Here is a 26,338-nt window from a genome sequence, read left to right as displayed (position 1 = left end):
AAATCTCAAGTTAAAACGCAGCATCCTGCTGTTGGGTCCATGCCACATGCCCCATAATGAAGGGGAGGAAGGTGACACATGGGGATCAGAGTGATAACCCAGATCTTGGATGTTCACATAAACTTTGAGGAGGAAGGAGGAACACACAGCTATACAAATGCTCTGAGAGCACCATTTCAGTCCTCACCATACTACAGACTTCATCTGCCATCTCCTCTGTAGCCAAGTCACTTTGTCTCATTACACCTTTGCCTCTCAGATGGACAGACTGACCTTCTACTTCCCAGACTGTTCTCTCACCTATGTAGACAGCAAGGTCTTACTGCATCTGACAAGGCTTAGCACATGCAATCTTGCATTTTGTTTCAAACCTCTATTGCTACTGTGATATGAGTAAATAATGGAGAAGCCAAAACATCTAGTCAGGAGAGCTTTCAGTCCCAAGAATGATTGCCCTTTTAACTAAGAATAGTATGATTTTATTGGATTTCTTTCTTTTTTGTTTGTGTTGCTGTTGTTGCTGATGAAAAAAAAAAAGTGATTTATTTCAACATGTTTTCTCTTGTTTAAAACCCAGAAGTTTAATCCTTGTTCTTTCCAGACTATAAGTGACCCTACAGGTATGCAATAAATATTTTAAATGGATAATTGAAAGAGGAAGGAAAAAAGAATCATGTCAGGGAGGGATAGCAATAATTTTATTTAAGAGTAGTGACAGCTTCTGTTCTCTGCCATCATGCAGCCAACTGAAATACAGGTGTGCACCATCTTCATCAGAGTGGCAGACGTGTCCACTCAGCACAGAGGCCAAGCGGTGGATGCTGAGTGCTCGCCATTAGAGCTGGTCTCATGAGGACAGGGTTAAGGTTAGCTAATTGCACAATGAGGAGATCCTTGCATTGTACCTTCTCTCACTGTCTTAATTTTGGAGTGGATTTCCTCCCTGGGTGCTGTCAGGCCAGGGTGTTCCTCCAGCGATGGAATTTATTCTATCCGTGTTTTGAATCACAAGAGAGAGGAATCGTATGCTGATTAGATGAATAAGCTGTCACCATCCTACCAGGCAGTTACTCCACACCTGTCCTGAAATAAAATGCTGGGCCAGAGCACTGGTTGCAGCAAAGGAGTGTGATGCCAGCCTGGCAGGAGAGAGTATCCTTCCAGAGCGGCTGCTGCTCCCCTTCGCTTCTCCAGAAAAAGGCAGAAGTTGGGCAGTGGTTTCTCTATGCACTGCTGGTTGCCAGGATCATAGAATCATAGAATGGTAGGGGTTGGAAGGGACCTCTAGAGATCATCTAGTCCAACCCCTCTGCAGAAGCAGGGTCACCTAGTTCAAGTTACTGCCCTGGTACTTTTTTTGTTTTTCTTCAGGGAAACAGAGGCACGATTAAGTTGATTATTTTATTCACCTTTCATTGGGTTTTTGGCAGAGTAGGGAATTGGTCCTGGCTCTCCAAAGCCCTGCTAGGAGCCTGGCCATGGACCACCCTTACTTATCACAAATATCCAGTCAGACTCGTGGTTATCTTCTCCTCAGAAATACATCAACACAAATGCTGCTGCAAAGAGCTTATGGTTTTGCACTCTCAGCTTTTCCACAGTTTCTGGAATCCCATTGATTCTTTGTCATGGGCCGTGACTTTCCACATTCCCTAAAGCTCAATGAAACATGAAATAACATTGTACTTTGAGCAACAGAAGGCCAGTGCAACCTAGGAATGATTCCTCCCAAAGCAGAGTAAGAGGAAGGTGTTTGAATTACTTTTCTGACCCAGTAACGGTGTAGGTAAGCTACAAAGTGATGGTGGTTTTCTTAAAAAATGAAATAATTGATTCACTTAAAAAAATAGAACACACCTCTGAGAAGGATCTTCTCAAATGTCACTAATTTAGATGTTTTTGTCCTCTAATTGTACTGAAAACCATCTAAATCTAAAACATTTCTGACACTTATGAATGGCCAAACTAAAAATTACTTTCACTAACAAGTGATTATGTAATATTAAAATGCTGTTGTCACATTTATCTGTTTACCAGCCAGAGTTCTAATTGAAATTTGTTCAGAACTCATAATAGCACTAGGTCATGTTACGCTTACAGCATTAAGCAATGATTACATCTGTGGCTTTTGTTTTTAATTAGCTTTTTTCAGTTATCTGGGAGAGATGGAATCTTTCAAGATTGCAATTCACTTTTGATTACAATGGAAAGAGAACAAACCGAGTCATCTTACAGAAAAATGTGTGACTGTATAATTTACATTCCTGACTCTGGAGCTGTTAGATCTGACTGTATTTTGATTTCCTGTCACTCATTAGTTATGTTAATTGGCTTTTGATGGCGATGAGGTGCTGGCGTTTGCACATTCAAGGATCTAAAACGACTTTCTACAAAAAAAGGGATGAGCATCTATTGTGTATTGTATTCTGTGATTCTGTGTTTTACTTTTCCAATGGCAAGAGAGAAGTGGTGCTCTTAGTGCACAGTACTGAAACCCAGACCATTTTGTATCAGTCATGCAGCTGAGCATCGCCAGAGGTGAATTTCAAAGAGGGTCTGACACATAGCCATAGCTCTGATTCAGAAAAGTGTATGAGTATGTGCCTTCATCATTCACCCCAGCCTACAAACAAGCACACATGATTACTCACCTGCTTTAACTTAAACCTCTTACTGAGTCTTATAGTATGGCATGGGCAAGCAGCAGGCCCAGAGGAAGTGTTCCATGTGCCCCTGTCAGTGAGTAACTGACACTAACTGCTCATTAGCAATAAACCGACTTGAGCAGTTTCCCGGAACAGAAGTGTCCTTCCTGCCCTCTTTCTTCAAACTCTTTCTTAGCTTATTGTAAATACCCATGCTACGAGACCAGACAAGTAACTCCATGAGCCAAAACAGGGAATAACCAGCTTCAATTCACTGAAAAGAGTGAGTGCTGGGAGACAGTCAGCAGCTCAACTTTCTACTGTTGCTGGGAGTCTGTGGGGCACCCACAGCCCAGTAAAGCGCCCAGGCCCACTCACACACTGTGCCACTGGTGTGACCAGAAGCACCAGAGGAGTGATTGTCTCCCCGTACTAGGCACTGGTGAGGCTGCATCTCGAATACTGCATTCAGCTTTGAGCCCCTCACTACCAGAAGATGTTGGAGCATGTCCACAGATGAGCAATAAAGCTGGTGAAGGGTCTGGAGAACAAGTATGATGAGAAGCAGCTGAGGGACATGGGGTTATTTAGCCTGGAGAAGAGAAGGCTGAGAGGACATATGATCACTCTCTACAAATACCTAAAGGGAAGTTGTAGTGAGATAGGGATTGATCTGTTCTCTCTGATATGAATGATAGGACAAGAGGAAATAGGCTCAAGTTGCACCACAGGAGGTTTAGATCAGATATTAGGAAGAATTTTTTCACTGAAAAGGTTATTAAGCAGGTGGTGGAGTCACCATCCCTACAGATATTCAAAAGACACATAGATGAGGTGCTGAGGGATATGGTTTAGTTTAGTGATGGGCCTGGCAGTGTGAAGTTAGTGGTTGGACTTGATCTTAGTCTTTTCCAAACAAAGTGATTCTATGATTCTATGATCTGTGCTCTCCAACAACATACAGGGAGGAAAGAGAATGCAAACATGGCCAGCCATGGCAAGCTGATGGCATTGTTCACCAGCCAAGAGCTTACGAGGGTGAATTACATGAGGTTGGTAGACTCTGGCTGTAGGAAGAGGTCTTTTATTTCTAGCACATCTATGGAATTGTACGACACACAGTGACAATAGTAAGAAACCAGGTCTGATGAGCTTACATGATCGTGACTGGTATCCCTGCAGAGGTTACAGGAATGGTATAAATTGTAGAAACTAGGCTCAGAAGAGAGATGTAACGTAATCCAGCCTCCCACTGAGATGAATCAAGGGGCAAATTGCCCATGAGACACATTGTCTGTAATTCTCTTGCTCTGCTCAGAGGCAGAGGAGTTCATCAGTTTTCCTGTGTCCAGTTGGATAAACAGCTTTCAGGAATTGAAACAGGTACTGTAGAAAATTCAGCATGGAGTAATAAGAATGATCTAAGGTCTAAAATAGATCTGTAGCATTCAGTCAGTCACTGAAAATTAATATAACCAGTTAAAACCACTTACGGGTGAAAATATGTAGGCTGAAGTTCCTGACCTGAATTGATTTCACCCCCTACACACCAGAAAATGATCCTCCCCCTTAAATGTATCACTGTGCCCAAACAGTTCTAATGTCTCTGTCCTTTCTGATCTTTATTGCTTGTTCCTGGGAAGACAGGGAGATGTCTTTCCCCATCACTAAATGAGCATATAGTACCCTTACCAGTGCCCCCCTACTATGGGCATTTTCAGTGCTCCCTGTGAGCACAGCCAGTTAGTTCCTCTCACTCAGGCTGGTTAAACACATCTTTTCCCTTCTTGGGGTAAGTGGTCTGCAGAGCAACGATCTTTGGTGGTTCCAGAGCAAAGGACTGAGAGGTTTTGGGCAGGTTGTCAGTTTCTGATGGGATGTGAATGCTCATTTACATTTGCAAGGGGGTTGAGGCACCTTCCCATGGCAGTCCCTCTGTGCCAAGCTCCTGCTATGCTCTGCTTTCTGTGGTCACTTACAGCTAACGGACACTGCTAAGGGTCTTCCTTGACTTTGACAACAGAAGACTTTGTGTTTCTGCTTGTACAAACTGGTTGATCTCAAAAAGCCTGTGAGGTCTAATGCAGGAGGCTAAAAACATTGATTTTACCCTTTTTAGGAAAACCAGCATCAAGGTCTTTGCTCTTTATGTTGACTTCCCTGAAGGATCTGTAGTGAAATTCAGGCAGCCTTCATAGGACGGAAATCTGGGCTTGGGAAGAGCCCCATCTCTTCATGATGACGGTCTTGGCTGCTGGGAGGCCATGTGAGGATGCAGATGTGGGATAAGTCCCACATTGGACAGGTGCCGGCTGAGGAGGTGCAGACACACTCACAGGCTCGGGTGACTTGAGATGAGACTTGTCATGACACCACGTGAGGCTGCAGTGGCTGCACAGGAGGACCTCAGAACAGAAAGATTACAAGAGATGCTGAGATGAGATGAGTTTCATTGGGGATGAACACGGCAGCAAGAAAAAGCAGCTCCTGTCGCTGCTTACAGCCACAGCAGCCTTCACCAAGGACAGCATGGGCAGCAAACAGTGCTGCTGTTACAGGAAACCTTTCCTGCTCTTGCTCTAGATTTTGGTCTTGTTTTTAACCACTGGAGATTTTTTTTTTCCAGTGAAAAAAACAGAGGTCAACGGGACTCTGTGGTCATTATTTATCAAGCAATCACCTTATCTAAGGTGCAGGAGTCATTCTTATTTCCAGTCTGGCTTTGGTTTAGTTAATGCTGGGACTGAAGCCTGCCCTTTCCACAGTGCAACGCAGCAACCCATCTGCCCAGACATTGGCTATGCTGCGGCTGCTCAAGATTTACCAAAATTCCTCATGGGACCCAAACAACCTTTTGCAGGAGGAATTTCAGCCAAGTGAGTGCATTGCCACAGCAAGTGCTGGCTCATTTCTTAAATTCAGGTTAAGAAATTAAAAAATTAAACAATCCAACACAGTCTAAACATCAGTGCAATGCCATTAAAGCAATGTAATGAAAATAACTCTGGCCTGAAGACTCAGAGATTTAAGTGAGACTAGAATAGGCCTTTAATTACTTCCATTTTTATGCTGTAGCAGCCTCAACAGGACTAAAATAGTTCCCTCTCTCCTCTTCCCACTGTGTCAGTAGGACAGAGCCTCGCATGAGGATTCACACGCTCCCTACTGTTGCAGCTCCTTAGACACAACAATACCTCGGTTGGCTTTCTCTCCCCTCCCACAGCAGGCATTCAGTGTGGTTCAGCCATACCACAGCCAAACTGAGAGACACGCAGGTGGATTTCTTTTTTCGTCTCAGCCCTATCCCTTTTCTCCCTTCCTTTTTTTCATGGGAGATGCAGATGGCAGTCATTCCCTTTGCCGTGTGAGAGTGTCTAGACGAAAAAACTCCCCACAGCTTGTGCAATTTTCTGAGCTGCCTCCTGCTCACCGCCACCTCCTCATTTTCCTCTTTATCTCCTTTCCGTATTCTCCATGCTGCTATCGGTCCTGTGAAAATGAACACATCAAAGCCATGAGTAGACATTTTTTCACTGCTCCTGTGTCCTCTCTCCCCCCTCTCCCTTTAACATTAATATTAATAGCTACCGTACCTTTCTCCGCTGTTGCTTTCTTCTTGATCCTCAAGGGAGTAAGCCTGTTCTTGGACTTTCTGCTACAGTGAACGTTTGTTTGAAGGAATGCTAGTGTATGCTGGGAAGCACAACACCCGTGATGCCTGTGATACAATATTGGGCCAAGCAGAAAAGATATTAAATGCTATTGTACTTATCGGAAGAGTCAAGCATGCTTTTATCCCTGCTATGTATGGCTGGATTTTTGCTGCTTTCCTAGAAAAAAAAAATCTTTTTAATCAGTCCAAAACCTCCAAGGAGAAAAAAATTGAATAACCTCTTTCCTATGCCCTCCTTGATGCTTTGCCATGGGCTGCTACCCGAGAAGCAAAGAAGCAAGTGCTGTTTCATGCCTGTCCTTAAACCACATTACATACTACAGGGACTCTCAGCACCAGCCCCCTCCCCACTGCTATTATTTAAAGCACTGAGTTAAGGAGCTATCCTGCTCTTCAGGGCTTGCTCCCCTGTTGCCATTCCCCGGGGCTGCATGCTGCACAGGTGCGTCAGCCTGCCGCTCGCATTTGTATGCTGGGCTGTGGCCGCGTGTCTGGAGCGCTCAGCAGAAATCCCCCTGGTTTGCTTTCACTCGCAGGCGTGTCGTGGAACCTTGGCAGTGATGCAGTGAGCGGGATGTGGCTGCTCTGTGGGGGCTGCACGCAACCCACAGTGTGAAGGTCGTGACTCGGCATCACAGCCCTGCCCAAAAGGAAGAAGGAGAATTTCCTGGTGTCATTGCCACAAGAAACTGGTACTGCAGGAATAATGAAAGCCACGGTAACCCTCAGAGTGAGTTATTCCAAGCATGATTTCTGCCTGGACGGATGAAAGGTTATTATTTGCTCCTTGACAGCAGAGATCTGCTCCCTCTGAAAGCAAAGATTTCTTTATTGTGCAGAAATAGACTGTACGTCTGGGGCAGGAGGGTTTAGAGTGTTCAAATGAGACTCCCCTTACACTGTTTTTCATGACATATGCCGGACACAGCAACATGTAATCTCCCTCCCCTCTTTCCTGTGCTCCCCCAGAGATGATGCTGCTGTGAAACCAGTACTTATTACAGCCAGTGGAACGATCCCCCATGCGCAGCAGTGGGTTTGCATCAGGGTCAAGAAATGAATTGGTGCTGGCTTTCAAGTTATGGACTCTTCCTGTCTTTTCCCTTTCTTTCTCCAGCAAAGCCTTGTAGGCTGATAAGCACTGACTAGCTGCCCTTTAATCTCAGTGTACTGTGGGGAAATCTACCTTTCTCTGATCAAAAAGCTGCAGGACTGAAATGTGCTGTACTGGCACCATAGCTATGACTTGGGGAAAAAAATGGTAGGGAGCAGAAGGTTGAGGAGACACAGGTCAGGCTCCTATTACAGCCTTTTGGAGGCTAGAAAGTCTCACAGAAGAATAGCCTTGTGTCTAACAGTTCCAGTCTCAACCATTTCAGCTCCAACCAGAAGCACTACAAGGCTCCAAAGGAAGGATGGGAGATTGTTTTTCACAAGAGTCAGGGGAATCATTCATCCTAACAAACAAAAGGAGGTGGAAGGGATCTACCTACTTTCTTGTAATCACCAGTTTGATTAATTAAAGCATGTGCAGCAGCATCAGAATGTAATGAAAGTGTCTTGTGCTTGCAAACATGAAACCTCAACAAAGTTTCAGGGAGTAATCAGAGGATGCTTTTGAGATCTCTGGAGGAAACCTAATAGGAAAATTCAAATGAGGTCATATGCTTTGCTGCTTGTCTACAAGATTCTCCCAAAGGTCTTCCTGCTCCCTCAGCTTATAAGCCTAATTAACCCTCTCTACCTCATTGCCAGGCATGGAATTTTAAGTGATTGTGGGGATATGTGTTGTCCTTACCGGCATGTCAAACTATTCATGTCACACTCTTAGTGCTGGTATTTGCTATGCACTTCAGTGTTGCAGGGGATGCTCATCTATCCACCCATGCAAACCTCTACTGAAGGGATCAGCTTCCAGGCAGGCTCTGGACCAAGGGAGAGGAAAATTCCTCTTAGAGGGTCTTGTGTGTTTCTGCACTACTCTGGAGCAGCAGGCTTCAAGTCCGAGCTGTTCTTAGATGTTTTAAACTACTTCACAGGCATTAACTATTCCCATTTCATACACACAATCCTACCTTAACCAGCTCCCCTGAGCAACACGGATGGTGTATGAGTTTTTCTGCATGTTCAGCTGGCAAGGGACAGCCTGAGGAATCTACACTGCTCCCACAACTCTTTATGCCTTCCTCATTAGAGAGCCTGGACTGAAAGAATAAAAACGGTAACAAGTGAAAAAAAATATCTGGAAGCAACGAGTAGAGTTCCAGGAATCAGACAGGAGCTTTGGCACTGGCTGCTACAGAGGTTGCTCTCTCTGCTCTTGTCTTTCCATCGCAGCAACAAATCTCTGACCACCCTGCTACTTGGTGATGAGGAAAGGGCACTTTTGCTCACGTCACTGATGTCTTAGACTCTGTAACACCTTGGTGTTTCAAGGTTTTCATGAAGTGCAGAGTCAAATCTCCTCAGGTGGAGAAGGACAAATCTCCAAATGCCATTTCCTAAATGGGTGCTCTCATCACTACCTCAGCAGGCAAAATGGAGGCAGAAATATTCTAAGAGTGTCCAAATAGAAAACCTTAACATGAGAAGTTTCAGACTCTTAAGTCCCAGGGCAGATAAGCCCATATGACAGTCTCAAACAATCCTTTCTTGGTTGGCCTCTTCGTTGAGTCATAGGACTCAGTGTTCAGCACATTAGATGTCATAAATCCCATGGTTAAGCATCTACTTTCACCACCATTCATAAACAAGAGATTGAGGAAATGCTCAGTAATGTACTGAACTTACACTAATTTTATGGTATTGAATTTCCAATGCTAGTGATTTCCTACAGCCATGAGGCAACCTGGAGGAGCTACAGTCTCAGCATCATCATACAGGTGACAAGGGTGAGAGAGCCCTGGCACAGGCTGCCCAGGGAGGGTGTGGAGTCTCCTTCTCTGGAGGTTTTCAAAACCCACTTGGATGTATTCTTGTGTGACTCGATTGAGGTGAACCTGCTTTGGCAAGGGGGTTGGACTAGATGAACTCTAGAGGTCCCTTCTAACCCCTACCATTCTATGATTCTGTGATACAGGGCTGACATGAAGCACTGTCTGTCTAAATTTCTCTCTCCACTTTAAAGAATAGGTAGGTGCCCAGATCTAACTGGGCATAGTATAGTTTTTCTTTTCAGGGAGAATCCTTACATACTGAAAATCCACCCTGGTTATGTGTCAGAAAAAGGCATGCAAAACTCTTTCATTGAATTGCATACTGCCTTGTATGATGCAATCATTGAAGTGGCCTTCATGATATCTATTTTGATTTAACTTCACTTTGCATTTTGTTGTCCCATATATTGAGAAAGCAGTAGGTTTTTTAATGGTCAGTAATGGACTGTTAAAGCAAACAATCAAGTGTTCTAGCATGATTTTCAAAAAGATCAGGAATAATCCAAATAAAAAAGGGTATCTTTGAGTGAAAAAACTTTACCTTTTAACAATTGAGGAGATCAGAGCACAAATTCTGTTGGTTCACAAACTACGTAGATTCCTAAAGATGAACACTACAGGGATCTGCTATGTGTATATGAAGAACAGTTAGTACTATCAAATGTTGACAATCGCTCACAGAAACAAGTAACTATTCTAGATGATTTTTAAACACTTTCCAAGAAGATATCACTGTACTATTACATTCTGTTTACACTGGTTGATTAACCAGCTTTCAGGTACCTATTAGTCCTGTGACCTACTAAAGTATTTGCCTTTACTCAGGAGTTTGCATCCACAAATCTTACTTAGTGGATGACTTTCTCTTTGATTCAGTTTCTGCAGATATAAAACAAGGATAATGATAATGACCTCCTTAGTAATGCCATTAGGGATTTACTAATAAGCTAATTATTATTGGGGAATAAAACTTTATGTGAGGAACCATTTATTAAGGCGTCCCCACAGCTTATTCACACTCTATAAAAGATTTATGAATGGAGCTTTAGAGCGCAGGTCGATGAAAAGTGCACCAGGGTTAAAGCAGCAATGATCCAAAGCTCATGGACACATCTCCAGCAGAGGTGTGCATCAAGGCACAGACATGCACAAATTAGCAGTATCATAGAATGGTAGGGGTTGGAAAGGACCTTTAGTAGTTCCTCATCTTTATATCTCTCCTCAACCTTCCTCAGCTGCTGCTTTTGCTGAGGGAGGAGGAGGTAGCAAGTACTTCTTTAGCTCCTTAGGTGTAAAGGTAAGGGATTCTTCCACATTCATCCTGTCACCAAATGAGCGACAAAACGCTTTCCCTGCAGCTGTTTCTGCAGTATTACACCCATTCGTAACAAGTGAAAGGATAAGGAGGAACTATGCTAGGAATAGAGATATTGGGTGCAGGTGAAGGAGCTCCCTCACACAACCTGGAGCACACACAAACCATTTAGACCATGGTAATGGTGAACAGGGTACAAAAATCTCTTCTTCCACCTCATTTTGCTTCTGCATGGACAACCTGAAATGTTCCTAACATATTTCTTTTTCTTTTCCCTTCTGCCTAGTAAGCTCTTTCTCTATAGGCTCTCTTCATCACATATTCCCATTTAAGCCTCTGCAGAGCACTTCACTTGCCCAGCTGCAAAATTTGCTTGGACTGCAAAACTTTGAGATCTAACTGGATGCCAAATGTGTCTCTGACTCCTAACATCCTCTCAAATGAGGATTTTAGCCTCCATGTTTCTGAAAATAGGAGTTCATCTCTGCAAATTGCAGACTGAAAAACATTTGAAACTCAAGTAGTGTTCTCTGTACTTTCAGTTGCAGGGAATGATGAGAAAAGAAACATGAAGAGCCAACAGACCAATACTTGGGCCCAAGCCTAGAGTCACTAGCAGAATGTTGACTTTTTTGATCACAGGTTGATCTACCTGTCACTAAGACTGCTGGGGACAGTCAAGGTACCTCTGTCTCAAAAGAGGAAAAGATCACTGCCCAGATGGTTCGTGAAGTCTTCTCCTCTGAAGACATTAAAAACCCACCTGGATGAGTTCCTGTGTGACCCACTCTAGGTGGTCCTGCTCTGACAGGGGGGGTTGGACTAGATGATCTTTCAAGGTCCCTTCCAGCCCTTGAGATTCAGTGATTCTGTGATCTTTGTGCAAGAGTCAGCAGGACTCATCAAAAGAGCTTTAAACTAGATTTGAAGAGGTAAAGGGATAAAACTAGGCTTGCTAGAGATAAGCCTGGAGATAGCACACCAATTTTTGAAGGCTGGTGTGCTAGCAAGGAAGCATGATCTTCCATCCCAGTGGAGGCAGGAGATCCATGAGGCAGCAGAGATACAATGATTATTGGTGTGATTATTAGGAAATGCCTGAGAACAGTCAGTGGTGAATGCAGGGTGGGTAAAGACAGGGAGTTACTTGGAAACAAATCCTGATAAACTCCCCTTTCCTGTTCAAAAAGAAAAAAAATAATCCTATCTCTTCAAATCCTGAAGGCTCTATTCCCTTGCATGCAGTAATCTATTCCTGCTCATTTACTGGCAATTATGGTCAAGGGCTCCACCTGACAAAAAATTACGTCGCTGCAGCAATGAATAAAGCAGTGCCAACCACTATGGCATGGTCACAAGTCACACAGGATAAAGATCATTGTTGCACAAGGAATAAGCCCTTATAGCCAGATAACTGATACTTGAACACATGAAAGATGCTAGACGATAGGTTTCATCCATCTCCGTCTTACAGTCAAATGTCAGGACCAAACCATGAAAGAATGAGTGTAACAGGAGGTGGAAATCAAATGACATCAGCATTCTTGTGTATTAAATACTGATTCAAGACCAACACCTTCTTAGATGGAGTAGAATAAAAGCACATCAAGGGAGGAAGAAATCTCATCTTAGTGAGGATCAGTCTGCATTGGGGAGGTAAGAGTCTTGATCCTGGCCTTTCTCTTCGTAGCCAAAAACATTACTTCAAAATCTGTGTATTGAATCTTCACAAAGTGAAATTCACACTGTCAGTCTGTAGAAATGATGAAGGTCTAGCACCAGTCCAAAGTGGCTCAGATGAAACCATGATTCAAATTCCTATGCACTGAATAGAAACTGACCCCCAGCTGCACTGTGAAACACTGGTAGTTCAAAGCTTGGTGGTTATGAGAAGTGGCAAAGAATGCCTGGCTTTTCACACAGGCCATATGCTTCAATTTCTTCAAAGCTGAGCAGGATGCTTAATGGGAATGGCACTTTGAAGAGGAGGTGGTTGGGCAGTGTACAGACAGGTTAGCTTTGCAGCCATGTGCTGGATAAGTTTTTCCCAGTGAAGGAAAGAAAGGCCCTGATTCTCCTTTCCTTTAAAACTACATGGACTGTGCAAGTCAGAGAAGAGAATCCAGTTTAGACGAGAGAAAAACCTAGTCCAGAGAGAGAGAGAGAAAATTTGTCAACCTGAAACTCTGCTCTGCCGGTGCTTCTGCTATTACAGATGTTGTGTACAAAGCCTCCAGTGGCATGTAATTTAAATCCAATTGGGCCTAAGTAAGGACTGTTGTATGGAACACGACTGCCTTCTTCCTTAGCTCACTGATGTGGTGAGCCCTCATTGTATCCTGTCAGGAATCCCTGCAGCACTTGTAAGTGGCTGGGGAGGGATGCCTCATACAAACTCACAAGACAAATGATATTAAAAATTAAAAGTGAAAAAGCAAACAGCTCACCTGGGACTTTAAAGAATAATAACTGCACTGTGTGCTTTTCACTCACAGCTTAAGTTCTTATGGTTGAATGGCTGCTGGAAACACTAAGGGTTTGATTTGGCAAATCTCTCACATGCAGAATTCCTGGGAGTTAGCACCACTCCGTCATAACTATGCTGTTCTTACCTGCTCTGTACGCTGTATTTCTATGTCCCTCTTACCATTGCAAGCCTACAGACACACCAACAGCATATATGAGCAAAGCCCCAGCTAGCATCTTTTCCCCAAGATAGATGCTTACGTGACACAAAAACCTGAATCAAAGGGCAAATGCCCTAAAGCTGTAAATCATACTCAGGTTCCCATCCAGGACCCATTTCTCTTGAGACAACTGCTTTTCTGTGCTTTGTAGTCTGCAAGAAGTTACACAATGGTTTCTGCTTGGACATTTCCTGTCTCTGGGAAATTACCTTCAGATAGCTGTAGCCTTTGTCATGCATTCCTTGGGCCATGCATAGTTTTCTTATGCTGTATTTACACTGTGCTAAGCACAATGAAGCTGTGCACTCTGGTCTCTGCTGCAATGCACACAATTAATAATACTGAGCTCTCAAATCAGTTGCTAGGAAGCTAGGGCTTCGACAGCTATGGCTGGTTAAATCAGTGAGACCTCAAGAACTGAGGCAGGGGCCAGGAACAGGGAATGTAAAGTAGAACTCATTTGCTCAGGTAGCCCCAGGAGATACACTGGATCGCAGCCTTCCTAAGCCTGCCACAGGGTGAACACATCCCTCTGCACAAAACTAACTGGGCAAACAAATGTTGATATATCTTATTATCAGACCTTCAAGAAATGCATGTCCAGAACCGCTAGCAAAGCCTCCATTCTATCTCATTCCTCCCACTTTCTTTGCAGTTCTTTGTTGAGATATTCACTTATGGTGACCAGGGAAGCAGAGATGAAAACCCACCTAAAGCTCTGTCCTGTGCAGACAGGCAGAGTTGGCAGTGTGCATGTCCAGGCCATATTTACCTGATGCTGTGATGAAACATTGCATTTTGGGTTTTGGAACTAAAGGGCTTAATTTTGCTGTAGATGTTGGTGAGAGATATGTGACTAGCTATAGACCTCGAGGTCTGAATAGTTATTCCCTAAGCTCTTCCAAGCTCAATAGCCATCAGAGCTCTGTGCAGTTTCTGCAAAATAGGCCCATCCTCCCTACAGTGATGGTTATCCTTGGTGTTTGGGGAGAGGCAGAATATTCAAGACCCCCTGTTCTCCTTACTGAATCCTGCTCCATCCTTCAGGATCCAGTCTGCATATGCTTGTGCTCAGCCCTGCACTTAAAACTAGATTACCTTCTGCATGGGGGTCGGACTACATGATCTCTAAAGGTCCCTTTCAACTCCTATCATTCTTTGATTCTATGATTACCATAGCAGTTATTTTCTTTAAAGACGAGATCTCAAGACTTCTATCTGTGCTGACAACGTATTCTGTACTAGTTTCAGAAGCACAGAAACTGTGTTAGTTTCAGGGGCACTCCTCTGTGCTAATAAATGTACCAGTATCCAGCTGAAGGTTTTTAGTCTACTGAAATTGCCGGCAGCAAGGTCCCCACGCTCTGTCTTTCCCATGCTCCCCCTCCCTCTGAAGGAGAGAAGCTGTCCTCTACCCATGGGATTCTACTGCAACTCCTTCAGTCAGGAAAACTTCTGCAAGAGAAGCTGGTCATGAAAGTCACCTTGTACATCCTCTTTGTCACTCACTACCATGTACCTGACAATCCTGTCTTGAATGAAATCCAAGGTCCTAATGTAACTTCAGGTTAAAGCCATAAAGGATTTTTTTTTAACCGATGACTAAGCATTCATTAGAAAATAAAATGATGGGAGAAAGTGAATGTGGGATCTACCCTTATTTTAAAATTCAATTAGCAGTACAACTGTGATGAACAGCACCGTGGTTATGTAGATTTAGTAAAGTCATTAAGATCTCAGATTACATGTGGTGCTATTTCCCCTTACTCTCCCTTTTGCTGCCCCCAGCAATCCTGCCTATCACAATACAAACAGAAACAAATCACCAGGGGTTAAACAGCCTAAATTGGATTACAGTCACACTGTTCAGAAAACAGAGTATTGTTGGTAATTGCATTCCATTGAATAAATATCTTTACATTAGTTTACATCACATTAGTATTCTGACAATGATTATTCTCATTGTAACTTGCCTGTCCAGAAAAAAGTGTAACACTCAGCTCAGAATCCAAACAATTGATGTGTTCTGAGCTCTGGTATTTGTTTTAAAGATTAAACAGCATTCTAGTTGGACATTAATAAAATCTTAGATCAAAAAATCGCAGACTCTTCTTCTTTCAGTCTCACTGAAGAATTATGAGCCAAATAATTCAAGGCCTCAACTTGTTCCTGCTGAAGTCAGTAGGAATTCTGCTAATCTCACTTCAAGACCCTCAAAATTTCTTTTATTTATATCACAGTAGCCTCCTAAATTTGCTGGTTCCAAAATATTTATGGATAGTCTGTGATGTGTATTTTGATATCAAAGGATTCCAGTCCAAAACAGGGCTGGTACAGTTTAGGAGTAAATTTTACCCTTGATCACTTCTCAGGTATTTTATTCGAGTTTCTAGTTAACAGCTTGTCTTAGCCAAAAGTCTCCACACCTCCCTTGCCACCAGCCAGCTTTACTGTGACTACTGACCGCAGTCCCCAAGTAGTTCACTGAGATGCTTATCAACCACTTTGATTTTGTTCAGTGCCTGCTGTTCTTCACTTTCTCAAAGAAAGAGACAGTGCCCTGACAGGAAGATAAAAAAAAGGATATAAAACAATAAAGGTAAAGAGCAATTTAGCCAGATGCTTCTCTAAACTTCATGGGGTCATGGGAGACATATCTCAACTTTCTCAGTCTCTTTGTTCCTCCAGCTCACTTTGTGCCTGAGACCTCTGATGTTGCCCAGGGGAATTTAAGGACCTCTAGCTCAGCAGGCAAGCTGTCTAGCAATCAAGAGCACCACCAATGTTCATGGGCCAGCAAGCTCTGGTGTGAGGCTAGATAAGAGATAGATGAGAGAAGGCAGGGGAAAACACTGGCAGTTAAGACAGAAATAACACTACAGTCCTTGCTGTCAGACTCAAGAACAGGCACACTACTCCACTGAGCATGGTTCTTAGTGCAGACCATGGTCTTCCTTTGAAAGAAATAACCAGCAGCTGGATGTCTTACACTGGGTACTTGTACTAATTATTTCTTTCTCTTCTCATAGGTCCAGTAATTAAGAAGGTTCTGGGAGAACTACATCATTCTTTTGTCTCATCCACTGAGCAGCAGCACAAGTTATAAATGACATGGAGATTCGACAGTACTGTCCCAAGTGCCCATCTATCTCATCTGTCATGTCAGAATGTTCTGAACATCAACATTTCTATGTTTCCAGGAGAACATCTTAGTGATGCTGACTTTGCATGGTAGTACTTTGCATGGAAGAAGTATTTGGGAAGAGACATTATCTTTCTTGCATAAAATAAAAGAAACAAAGACTGAGGGTAAAAGAAGACAGGACTGACACGAAAGAAGTATCACGATCAAGACTTGAATTAGCTGCACCTATATAAGTATAAAGTTGAAAAACTGGTCATTGTTTACAATCTGAACATAATATTTGAATAAGGCTATCAATAACAGACAGCCACTGGGAGGCAAAATCTACTGAGGCTCGCATTTTCCAAAGAATTATGGGACCTTGGAGTCCAATTTCCACAGGCCTCCAGCCTGTAATCCTGTTGATAAATCACTTCCATATGTAGGACTTGGTGCTAAACATTGAGAACAACCCACATTTTACTGCCAGTACCAAATGCATAAGAGAGGAACAAAACATTGCAAAAACTGCTGTGAAACTGGAAACCGGGAGCAGTACAGGGCTGCATGAAGATGATATACAGCAAGGAGCCCAGTACTTTAGTTTTTTTCCTGGCAGCTAGCATCATATATGCCAAAGACAGAAAGTGGCTGTAGGCAGTAGTGACTGTCTGAAAAACAGAAATGGGACAGAGCACCAGGCAATTGCCCTCAGCAGTATCTTATTCATCTGTCACTGGTGGATAGACCTTGCAAAAGTATTGCTATTTGTTGGCATCCTGTGTGATCTGAGAAAGTCAGAGGGGAGAGGAACAGACAGAGGCCATTACAGAGGGCTCCATTCAGGTATTGGCACCACAAGAGCCTTTTTGCACTACAGAAACAGGTCATGGTGTTTGGAGTCTGGTAGGCACAGAGAGGACTGGCTGAGAGGATTAAGGTTGGTATAGTAAAGGTGATACTGCCTGAGGCATCAACCCCACACTCTTAAACTTTTCCAAACATGACTATCCATTCTTTATTGCACATTTATTATGCAAGTACACCTTGAGTTCAAGTCAAGGACATGCATTTGAGGCTGGTGGAAATGAGGATGGATCTTTTCTCCACAGTCATGGTTCTAACTTCTGCCAGGTTTCCAAACACACAAAGCATCCCCTAACCTCTGAATATTCCTGTCTTCATTTAAGCAAAGGGCTGGATACCACCTCCTGAAGTAATTCCACCAGTCTCTTTCTGCTGAAACCTTGCACAAGTCAGCCCCGTGATAATGATAAAAGCTGGGACCATGCTTCTCAGAATGGGAGATAACACAGCACTAATTCATCCTGGTTTTCAAATGGGAGAGCTAATCACTTTGGTCAGGAATTTACAAAAAATGAACTTAGGGCACTGACCCAAGACACAGCAATTTGGAAGACAGAGGAGAGATAAACAGAACCTATTACATGGCAGCAGCATTTAACTATAGAGAGAATGCTGATATCTGACATCTGAGTCTTGGCTCAGTAGCCACAGATATCATAAAATCACTATGTGCAATTAGACACAATCTGTGATGTGCATTTCATAATAAGGGCAGAAACACCACAGCACGGTTGCTAACTTCATTCACAAACTACAAGCATGATCTTTCCAGGTCACAGTTAAGGTCATTGTCTAGCATCAGCAAAAAATCTTCTATTTCCTGATAGGTATTTACAATCTTCCTAAGGCTGAGCTAATTAGTCAGATTTTGTTTTGCTTACAACATTAGCCTTGGGGAGGGGGAGGGGAAATGACACTGAAATAAAGTGGGAAAAGATCTCTGTTCCAGAAAATAAAACCCCGTAAATTGGATCATGGTGAATTTTCCCATTAGTATGCAAAAATAAATCACACTCAACATTTTTACCAAAAACACAGGAGGTCCTTTCTGCTATCTGCATTTAAACCAGCCTGTAAAAACTGGTATGCTAGTAGTAAGTAGTTTGCTCCTTTTTTTCATATGACTTACAAATATAAAAATTTAGGTCTTACCCCTCTTCTCCAAAGTCATTATTAAAATCACGTGCAAAACTGATCCTACTGGAAGCACAATTTTCTCTAAGCACCTTCACTCCACTTGGCTAAAGAAGGAACAATAATCCATGTGCTGCTTTCTAAGCCATTTCTAAGAAACAAATACCTTAATCTTAGCAACAGCAGGGTTTGGTATTCCCAATCAGAAGCTTTTAACAGAGAAACCTTTTTGGAAAAGTTAAAACCTATGTAATCAACTTCTCAAAGCCTCTTTTGTGGTATGAACCAGGTTAGCCTCAAGAATGCTAGAGAACCCCAGGCATGCATGGCACTCAGTGATTCATTCCAGCGTGGAAGATGTCACTCAGCTGCCCTTTATCACAAGCACTGACCACAGCAGTATCAGAGAGACCACATTCCTTGAGAGCCAAGCTCTCACAGTCTTGCTTACAAGAATAGCACCTTCCCACAGTCGTGTTTAGATCAGTAAAGAATGGAGGCAAACTTTGGCCTTAAGCTGTGCATTTCTTTGGGATTTGTAATGCATATCATAGAATCATAGAATGGTAGGGGTTGGAATGGACCTTTAGAGATCATCTGCAGCCGTTTTGGTCCTGTGTTGAGTTCAGATTTTGGACTTCAGCCCATCAGTACTAATATGGCAGAATTTCTAATGGGGAAGGGAATTCATGAAATCCTTGACCAGAAGAAGAGCATCACTGCTCAAGCCTGCCAGTCCTATCATAAGGCAGTAACAAGGTTCCCTGGCTGCCACCACAAAGTAACTAAGGGGGTGCTATTCACCATGGATAGAGTGCAGACAGAGTCTTACAGCACACATACAGCTAGGGGAGAGTCAGGGAAGCAGTTTCATGATTTGTCAGTTGCTAAGATGTTCCAGTATATCTGCAATGATAAGAGAAGTTGTATTTTCTCAGGCAACGATACAGAGACATTTCCGGGCAGAAAAGTGTTTCTGCCTTTGAAGTCCAGGAAAATCAGAACTTCAGTATTTAGGCAAGGGGAGCCTTGAGAGGTATTATCTCTTTATGGAATTTCAAATCAAGGACATTTTACCTAGTTCTCATGGAGTCAGGCTCCAGGATGGAGCTGAAAGAAGCTGTAAATTGGACTTACTGGATCTAGTTGGCATTATTAGTAAGCAGATCTACCGTGTCCTGTGAAAATCACAGAATCATAATTTGGGCTGAAAGAGACCTGAAGAGGTCATCTAATCCAACCTCCTTTGCAAAGCAGATCTACTTAGATCAAGTTGCTCTGGGATGTATCCAGTCCAATCTTTTGCCCTTCCAAAGGTGGAGATTACACAGTGTCTCTGGGCAATTTATTCCCACATTTGACCACCCTGTTGCTAAAAATAAAAAAAACATTTAAAACTTAGTTTTCCAGATTCCAGCTTTTGTCTGTTGTCTCTGTCACTGTTCTTCTCACACTTGGGAGCCCAAAAGTGAAGCAGCATTCCAGATGCAATCTCACAAGTGCTGAAGAGAGAGGAAGGATCACTTTGCTTGATCTGCTGGCTATACTCTTATTAATTCAGCCCAGGGTGCAGTTGGCCTTGGAAGGATGTGCTTGAACTGTGGCTATTATTTGGCTTTACACAGTCTGCAAGGTGTAACTGAGACTCTAAAAGGCCATGAATTGTTCAGAGTTCTTCATGGATGAAGAACGAAATGGGAAAACAAAAGAAAAAGGAGTGATGTTTCACAAGACTTTCCTGCCCAACACATCCATGAAGGTATTTCTTTAAAGGATCCAAAATCAGACTAATTTCTCATTTTTCCTGTTCTAACCAAACTACATGTCATAACATCTTATCCTGAAGACACTCCCTTCACCTGGATTTTATTGCTAGATCATAAAACAAAATGACACAGACTGTAGGAAACTGGTTTGCCTAATCTTCTACTCTATACCAGCAAATAACACTGTCCTGCTTCTGATTAGCTACTTTTAGGATCAGTGGACTGTAAATGCTATGAAGGGAGAATATCCAGTAGAATTAGATTGTTGAATCATTGCATCCTTGAAAGAGCACAATGCACATGACTTCATTCACCTCCCATTGAAGTCAGTTGGAGTCTTTCCCTCAATTATGAGTTGGATTTAGTTTCTATCAACAAATGAAAGACTTTTCAGGTGAAGAATGGGAAGCTGTACCTTCCTTAAAGATGTGGCTTTATATTCCTCATCCTAATACAAAAACTGCACTGCCAAATAGTTTTGCACTGAAATCACTTTGAAATTGATACAGTGGAGATTTCAATTGATTGTTGCAGACACAGACTACAGTGTTTTGGTCCCTTGGCATGGTGGCCTTGCTGCTTTCCAAAAAGTACGAGTGTTTGTATTTTCCCCTAGAAATGATTTATCTTTATTCACGGCTTCGCTCATGCTGTTATCTCCTTCATGTGGAACCATAAAACAGAGGGAGAGAACGCCATACTGCACAGAAAGAGCCAAGAAAAGGGATTTGGTGAGGAGCTGACAACTCTAACATACACAGAGACTGTCTGAAATGCCTGTGAGCATGAGCATCGGGTGCAGTCTGCAGCTGATATCACATGTGAGCAAGGAAAGCATCACCGAACTGCTTTGAGTGCTGCTGAGTTGAGATGAACTCAGAGCCCTGCCCTGGGCCTCCCTCCTATGCTCTGACAGTCAGTGGAGATGGATGAAATGGAATGGCCAAGGGGCTTCCCTGAAGCAGCCAATGTGATCAGTCAGACTCCTGCCTAGCAGCCCAGGGAAGGGAAGAGGGGAGGGAGGGAGAGAAGGAGGGAAAGGAAGAGAAAAAAAATGGAATGAAATAGCAATGAACAGTACATTGCTTCAGCCATCCTCTTTCCCTAGTTGGAATCAACTCACACAATCAGGTAGGACAACATCAGTCTCCAGAAAGGCAAACACATACACCTGTCAGTTCTAGCAGGTATTAAAGTCATTATTATGAGCACACACATCATTATCCAGAGAGTACGTTATGAATCCAACCCAGCAGTGCCATCCAGCAGGCTGAAAGTTTTCTTGGCAGTACATTCTACCAGGAATACAATTTCCATCTACCTAGTTCAGAGGACTAAGGGAATAACCATCCCACAGGCACCAACCGAAAGAGCTTAGTGGAAGACAAAGATAATACTGATGCTTTCTTAAACAAGATGCACAGTGGTATTTCCTCATGCTCAGATGCTTTCTGCAAAAGGGGCAGTAACTGTTTCACACAGCAGCCACAGTGCCTGCTATTTGTCGACAAAGCTGAGCAGGTTCTCCCAAGAATCTGTGCATTTAACCAGTGTAGGAGATGGTTCTTGGTTGCAGGCAGTGATGAACAAATCCACAGGAGTGACTTCAGCCTGCCTAGGCTCATCTAGTTCCCTGCAGCCTCAGAGGTCTCAGCAGCATGATTAGTGAGTCACAGGAAAGGGATGCTTGCTATCAACTGAAAATCATCTCCGTGGAAGGTGTTCAGTGTGTGTGCTGCAGATATTTTGCTGCAGGTCATATCCAGACGCAGGCCTGGGTAAGGAGTCAAGGACCTCCCTGAGCACTGTGGACATTAGGAAGCTGATTCAAATTCAGACCCTTCTACTACCTGGAAAAATGTAGCACCTACCCAGTGATCTTCCTCTCCATGGGCCTTGTTAGCAGGAACTCTGAGCACCTCAGGACCTTAATGGGTTTATTTATCTTTGCAGCCCTTCAGTGAAACAGGTAGAAGTAGCTTCTATTCACAAATGGAGACTGGAGGCCTATTTACCTTCTTTAGAAGTTCAAATCCACTGCTAAAGTACACTCAGTGCTCTCGAGGGTGTCATACTACTGTCACAAGACTTTGCTGGTGCCTCAGTCTGTTGGGGAGTGTGTCCAAAGCTGCCTCAGACTGATGCAACCTCCAGCCCATGACCTTCCCCAAGCCTCACATCAACACTGATGCCCCAGAGTAGGTCCTTCATCTGCCTGTTTCCTCCTCATCTAGCTCAGCAAATTTCTATCCCATAGGCATGCTCATGGCACATCTGGGGCAGATGTAGGTTCACTCTGTGCATCCGTCTGTGGCGAGGGCTGTGGACAACAAGAAATGCGACATGAGGCAGAGGGTAAGCCCTGTCCACCCTCTGATAACATTTTGTGAGCCCTAGGTAGCCCAAGGTTCTCCCAATGCAGGTGGCTGTGTACAAACCCCACAGCTGCTCCTCCTGTGGCACTGAGACAATGAGGGGATGAGTCCTGCTCTGCTGCATTTGGAACAGGTCTAGTGGAAAGCCCTGAACATCACCTTTCTCAGGCGGTTTGAGGCTTTCTTTCTCTGTCACTTTCCATTGGCTGAAGGAGAAAAATATTAACCTGCTTCCCAGTCTAAAGGGCAAAGGATAAGGTGGATTACTCATCTGACTCCTGCTCCTCTACTCCGCCACAGACCTGCAGAAATGTTTGTGGGAAGCAGCTGTGGCCAGTACCTCCCAGTCAAACCAGCAAACATCCAAAGATGGGATAACGAGAGCAGAGCCCTCAGATCCCCAGGTGTGTTAACACTCCAAGGATGGCCAGGTCTTCTGACATGATCAGCTTCATAGTCTGGCACAGAAACAACCAGCGTCACAGAAGGAGCCACTTTTCTCGGTGGTTCTCCATTTAAAATGGAGGTGTGGGCACACAGCCATCAAACCATGGAATTATAGAATCACAGAATGGTTTGAATTGGAAAGGACCTTAAAGATCACTTAGCTCCAACCCCCTGCCATGGGCAGGGACACGTTCCACTACATTAGGTTGCTCCAAGCCCCATCTAACCTGAACTTGAACACTTCCAGGGATACGGCATCTACAACCTCTCTCTGTAGCCACATCACAGATTTGCTGGAAGGAGTGATGTGTTTATCTCACATTACTTTTAATAGCTAAAAGTTTTATTAGCAGCACAGCAACAGCCAAAGAAAAGACTCCTTCCTTTTACTAATGACTTCTGCTTAGGTATTGCACACCAGGAACAATCATCATAAGCTTCTCCTCTGAATGCAGCAGTCCCACCCTTTCTTGGCTGTATATAGAAGGACATGCTGTGCTACCAAGGCAGCCAGTGGTCCAGAAATGTGCTAAAATACACATTAAAGGAGGACCTTCTGGGGCAGAAGCCCAGCATGAGAGAGAGATCAGAGATGCAAGACACTAGTAGTTCTCATGCTGGAAAGATGCATGTGCTGTACCTCCTTCCTTGTTATGTTTGAAATACAGTTGCTGTTTCTGGGAAAAAATGGACTGCATTTTAATTAAGCTTTGCCTGCTCAAGTCAGTTTATAGCAATTCCTGAGAATCCAGGCCTCTACTGACATATGAATTACTTCATTTTCGTTTGCTGGAATACACCAATTAAAATCTCAGAGTGGAAGAGCTTCTTCTGAGATAGTTTGGATGCCTTAGTCAAAAATTCTGTGGCTTTGGCAATTTCAGCAATTTATTTCACCACTGATCACATTTAGTCACAAATTACAACACTGAAAGTACTTAACAGAGCCATAAGCTTCCAGACAGAATTTTAGAAGCAACAGAGTTTGCTGATGTGATAAACATGGCACTTAGAATTTCCCCTCTCTGTTCTCAAGATGTTTTCAATCTCTCTCTGATTTGCAGTTCACCTCACTTTCAGGTCTTGAAGGGGCCATGCTACACTATATGGAATACCAAAGGTCTTACATTTAGAAGCACATAGATGTCAATCCCTTGTGAGTGTCGTTAAAGGCTTATAGGCTAAATGTAGGTAAAACCTTCCTGTCAAATAATCTCTGGTTTCAGAATACCGAGATTCTCATGATATTTGTCAACATTTTGAGGTGCACAAATTTTCTGGTTACCTGAATTCCCAATATTTCTCCTGGAGACTCAAGGAGAGACGTTGAGTAGTGATAGATGCATGTTTATTTCACACATAAGCCCAAACATAAATCACAAACTAGTTATGCTCCTGTTAAAGTCTCTTCACGAGGCCTGGTCCAAAAGATATATCAGTATGGCTCTGACACAACAGAAATCAAGAAAAGCTGACATTCCCCCTGGGAAAAGCCAGCCCCCCCCAGCCAAGAGACAGGGGCGAGGCACAAAATGTCCCCCCTACAACTCAGGAGGAGATGGTCAGTGCACAAATCTATGGGGCCAGATGGGGTACTTCATAGAGTGCTGAGGAAACAGGCAGGAGTGCTCGCCAAGCCACTGTCTATCACTTGTCAGCAGTCCCGGCTGACTGAGGAGGCCCCATCTGATTGGAAGTCAGCCAATATAACACCTATAGACAAGAAGAGAGGGAAGAATGACCAGGGAAATTAAAAGCTTGTCAGTTTTACTTCAGTGCCCATCCTAAGTTCTATTACACAGCACATGCAGACAAGCAGGTGATCAGGCCCAGTCAGCATGGGTTTATGAAGGGCAGGTCATGTTTAACAAACTTGATCTCCTTCTATGACAGGGTGACACGCTTGTTGGATGAAGAAGAGGCTGTGGATGTTGTCTACCCTGACTTTAGTAAGGCATTTGACACTGTTTCCCACAGCGTGCTCTTAGGGAACTTGTCTGTTCTTGGCTTGGATGGGCATATACTTTCCTGGGTGAAAAACTTACCCTGAGTAAGTTTGCAGATGACACCAAGCTGGGTGGAACTGTTGAGCTGCTTGAGGACAGGGAAGCTTTACAGAGAGATCTAGATAGGCTGGATGGCTGGGCTAAGGCCAATAAGGCCAAGTTTCAATAAGGCCAAGTGCCAGGTCCTGCACTTGGGCCACAACAACCCCCAGCAGTGCTACAGGCTTGGGAAGGAGTGTCTGGAAAGCTGTCAGGCAGAGAGGGACCTGAGGCTGTTGGCTGACAGCAGCTGAACATGAGCCAGCAGTGTGCCCAGCTGGAGAGGAAGGCCAAGGGCATCCTGGCCTGTATCAGGAACAGTGTTGTCAGCAGGAGCAGGGAGGTGATCATTGCCCTGGACTCGGCTTTTGTTGAGGCCACCTTGAACACAGTGTCCAGTTTTGTGCTCCTTTCTACAAGGACACTGAGGTGCTGGAGGTTGTAAAGGATTTAGAGCATGTCTCACATGAGGAACAGCTGAGGGATCTGGAGCTGTTTAGCTTGGAGAAAAGAAGGCTCAGGGGAGACCTTTTGCTGTCTACAACTACCTGAAAGGAAGCTGTAGTGAGGTGAGGGTCGGTCTGTTCTCCTTAGTAACAAGCAATAGAACAAGAGGAAATAGCCTCAAGAAGTGCCAGGGAGGTTCAGGCTGGATACGAGGAGGAATTTCTTTGCTGAAAGGGTTGTCAGGCATTGGAACAAGCTGCCCAGGGAGGTGATGGAGTCATTCCTTGAAAGCGTTTAAGAGACAGGTGAATGCTGTACTTAGGGAAATGGTCTAATGGTTGATAGGGCTGGGACAAAGGCTGGACTTGATGATTTTAAAGATCTCTTCCAGCCAAAACACTTCTATGATTCTGTTCTATGACATTTAATAGCATCTGGGTTACACCAGCTGTGCAGGTTATGTGAGAATCAGAGGCCCAATCTCTTCCTGAGAAGATATGAGCAAAATTCCTCCATGAGCACATCCTAAAAGCAAACTTTCAGATCTTTCTGTTGGGTCTATCTGAATGACTCCCAATGAAGATATTGCACATTCATGAGACACGTGAATATTCATTACAGGGGACCTTAAAGCACTCTCATTCCTTTCCTGCATCTGATCTAAAAGCTGTTGTCATTCTTTTCCTTATCCCTCCCACCCCTGACTGACTGAATGAATATTTAATGAGCCCATACAAAGCTGAACAGCTTCAGTAGGACAGAGAGAGTACGACTTGCTCAAAAATAGTCTACAGTCTGGTGGCTTTCAGTACTCTCCTGGGAGATATTGGTTCAAGTTCCTGCAGTGAGATGAGAGATTTCAACCTTGGTCTTTCAA

At 43.6% G+C, this 26,338-nt stretch overlaps 1 long non-coding RNA gene across 1 annotated transcript in view; it reads right to left on the bottom strand.

Annotated features, from left to right (window-relative positions):
• Window positions 1-5,493: 5,493 nt before the first annotated feature.
• The window catches only part of LOC133625392 (uncharacterized), a 25,454-nt gene continuing 4,609 nt past the window's right edge, over window positions 5,494-26,338 (bottom strand). Inside the window, exons 2-3 of the long non-coding RNA XR_009818696.1 lie at window positions 6,239-6,363; window positions 5,494-6,134 (exon numbers count right to left, since the gene is read on the bottom strand). This is a non-coding gene — a long non-coding RNA (uncharacterized LOC133625392). The remainder of the gene's footprint in view (window positions 6,135-6,238; window positions 6,364-26,338) is intronic.

Source organism: Colius striatus, chromosome 4, assembly GCF_028858725.1.
Source record: "Colius striatus isolate bColStr4 chromosome 4, bColStr4.1.hap1, whole genome shotgun sequence".
NCBI lineage: Eukaryota > Metazoa > Chordata > Aves > Coliiformes > Coliidae > Colius > Colius striatus.
The sequence above is the reverse complement of the archived record's forward strand: the minus strand, read 5'-3'. Positions and strand labels throughout refer to the sequence as shown.